Below are 3,795 nucleotides of genomic sequence, written 5' to 3' on the forward strand. Positions count from 1 at the left end.
ATAAATCCAAAGAGAATCCCAAAGAATTCTATAGTTACATTAGAGATAAAAAGGTTGTTAGGAATCACATTGGTCCACTATTATCTGCTGACGGTCAACTTGAATATTCAAATGAAGGAATGTGTAATATCTTCAACAATTATTTTAGCTCGGTATTCGTAAACGAAACACCTCAAAGTGAATTCCAAACTGAAACCTGTGAAAAGTCTGGGGTAAACTTACTCACTACGGTAAATATAACAAAAGAAAAAATTAAAAGGTGTATAGACAAACTCAAAGTTAATAAAACACCAGGGCCTGACGGTTGGCATCCAAGAATCTTAATGGAAATGAAAAATGAGATCGTTGTTCCATTATAAATTATTTTCAAGAAATCCATCATATCCGGAGATGTCCCAAGAGAATGGAAGCTAGCTAACGTTACTCCCATATTCAAAAAAGGTGACAAAAAGAAACCAAATAACTATAGGCCTATAAGTTTGACTTCAATCGTAGGAAAATAATGGAAACTATCATCAGAGATGCTATCGAACATCATTTAGAAAGTAACCGTTTGATAAATGATAGCCAGCATGGTTTCAGACGGAAACGTTCTTGCGTGACTAACTTACTCGAATTCTACAACACAGTTATCTCGAATTATGACAAAAGAGACAATATATATATAATATATCTAGACTTTGCAAAAGCTTTTGATACCGTCCCACACGAAAGACTACTTACTAAATTAGCTCTACACGGAATAAGTGGTAGCCTATTAAGTTGGAATAGTAATTGGTTGAATGTTCGAAAACAGAGAGTTGTTTTAAATGGAAAAAGTTCTGGATGGAAAAATGTTGCAAGTGGAGTTCCTCAGGGTTCCGTTCTTGGGCCACTTCTATTCATAGTATATATAAATGATATAGACCATGAACTAAAATCTACTGTTTCCAAATTTGCTGATGATACAAAACTGTGCGGAATGGCAAATGATCACTCAAACCAATTAGATATTCAAGAAGATTTACATAAATTACAGCAATGATCTGAAAAGTGGCTAATGAAATTTAACACAAGTAAATGCAAGGTAATGCACATAGGTCAAAATAACAGAAAGTACGATTACAAGTTATTTGAAAATTCGTTAACAAAAGTGGATAGTGAAAAAGATCTCGGCGTAATTATCAGTAACGACCTCAAATCATCCAAGCAGTGTATTTCAGCCTCCGAGAAAGCAAATAAGATTCTGGGACTGATTGCGCGATCTTTTGATTTCAAAAGTCCATCACTCATTAACAAGCTATATAAATCGTTAGTTTGTCCACATTTGGAATATGCTGTTTCCGTATGGTCACCGAATCTCATTAAAGACATTGACAGACTGGAAAAAGTACAACGGCGAGCCACAAAACTGATTCCAAATATCAAAAATAAATCATACGAAAATCGACTAAAACAAATGAATCTGTTTTCCCTAAAAAAGCGTAGACTCAAAGGTAACTTGATACAGGTCTTTAAGATTTTAAGGGAATTGACAACATCAGAAGTGACCAAATTTTCACATTGAATGAGAATCAGACAAGAAACAATGGTCTCAAACTGTCTGGAAATAGATTCAATTTGGAAGTAGGTAGAAACAACTTTGCCAACCGTGTAGTTAATGAATGGAATAAACTTCCTGCACAGGTAGTGCAATGTAGTTCAGTTCGAAGCTTTAAGAATCATTTAGATAAATACCTAAGTAAGATGCTGTAACGATTATAATTTATGTTATATTATTTGTTTTTGTTTTGTTATCTTTTGTCTGTCTGATTTTCATTTATTATTAGTTATATGTCAATTTATTATTATTTACTATTTACCTGTTTGTTTATTATTTAACTATACGTATGCATTTATTTATGTATTTTATTTGTTATTTACATTATCATAGTTTTTATTTATTATTTTATTATTAATATGATTTTTTTTTTCGCATCCGACCTAGATATGGATCAATAGGTCTCCTGTCGGTATGCTCCGCCTTTGTAATCCTTTGTAATCCTTTGTAAAATTCCAGAATGCTTTTAAAACTTGAAATTTTTATTATCTTGGAAACTGTATAAGGCCTAAATTTTAAAAACTACATTGGTTGTAAAAATCTAGAAACCATAAGAGCTGTAGAAATTTGGCAGTTATTTGATAATTTGAAATTTTCTTCAGAAATCTTAGAACTTGATTTTTTTTTTTATCTTGGAAACTGTATAAGGCCTAAATTTTAACAACTACATTGGTTGTAAAAATCTAGAAATCCTAAGAACTGTAGAAACTTTGCAGTTATTTGATACTTTGTGCACGGTGGAAGTAGCTGAGGTGCCAAGGAAGCCGGAAAAGGTTTATGGAGAGAGGATAGCATGATGCTCGACCCACTGGAGGATGGCAGAATTCGTAACACGGACACCATGGAACGTAGAACGCACAAAATAGTAATAGCAGTGGTTGGTCTACTGATGGGGAAATTAAATGAAGAACACGTTATTTTTTATGTCTTTCTTCCCCCTGATTAGTTATCAGTTTCTAAATGTTCATATGAAGTTAATGAATTTTTTTATTTTGAGAATGGTGCATGGCCTGGTTCCACGGGGGTGCTATGAACACCAAGTTGATCAAAAGTGGCTGATTTCCAAATGACTTGGGAACCAATGGATTAAAGAAAAGTAACTTTAAAGTACAAATGACACAGTGAGCTAAGGAAGAGATACCTTGTCTCTTAACAAGATAGAGATGTGATAGAATTAACAACCCTTCCAGTCCACGAATTCAATAAATAAAAGCTAGAACATGATATGCATCTCATATTGTTGCTTTTAAGGAGTCAATGGAACTAGTTATAGTCACTGTGTTCCGGAGGTAACTGTTTAGCTAGATCACTGAACTGAAAATGTCAAGTAACGGAAAATGAAAGTCTAAGGTATATGAAGCCAAAATCCAAAAGTATTAGTAAAAGGACCACTGATTCGTGTCTTCATATGACAGTTCATTCGAGATAAGTTATGTAAACACTGGAGAGATCTTGACTTGAAATGAATTATGAAATTTATTGCCAAAGTAACATATATGGACGGTCAGAAAGCTTTCAACATATAAAAGCGTCCACTTTTTAAATACTGTTTAATCCTTAGGTACACTTTGCCCTAGGCAAAGAGAGAAAATAAGCGGTAGAAGATTTCAACTTCTAGACCTTGGACTTGGTCCAGAATAATTGGAATCCATGTGATCTTTCCTTTCTGTGGAGTGATACAAGAGCTTTAACGAGCATTTCCTACAATTCAGCAAGGAGTACTGCATCATCAATAAAAACATGGTCATTGACCTTTGTGTTTCCAATGGATGATCCGTAATGATACTGATAGATAACTCGATCTATTCTTCGGCTTTTGGCGCTCTTTAGTGCATTCCTTGTCTGCTTTATATGGAAGTGTTGAAAATTATTGAAGCAATGACACACCTTTACTCCACTCCTGAATTCACTGGAAAGAAAGTTGGACATGCCTCCTCTACACTTTACAACACTATACTCTAGAGTACAAACCAGGAATCAAATAAATAATCCTGGTAGGAATCTCACAAATTTGTAGATAGCCTCAGATTACCGCACGATGTACTAGGTCAAAATCATTTTTGAAATAAAATTATGCTGCAAACAAACTTGTTGAGATTTACGTCAGTGCTGAACAAGAACACAAGGAGCTTAGTAATACCGTTGCAGTTCCGAAAGTTTCCTTTTCCTTCCAAACAGGGACGACTAGACCATTCATCTAGTCAGAGAGAATGGCA

This window comes from Oratosquilla oratoria, chromosome 38 (assembly GCF_046742065.1).
Source record: "Oratosquilla oratoria isolate Oo_2021 chromosome 38, ASM4674206v1, whole genome shotgun sequence".
Classification (NCBI taxonomy): domain Eukaryota; kingdom Metazoa; phylum Arthropoda; class Malacostraca; order Stomatopoda; family Squillidae; genus Oratosquilla; species Oratosquilla oratoria.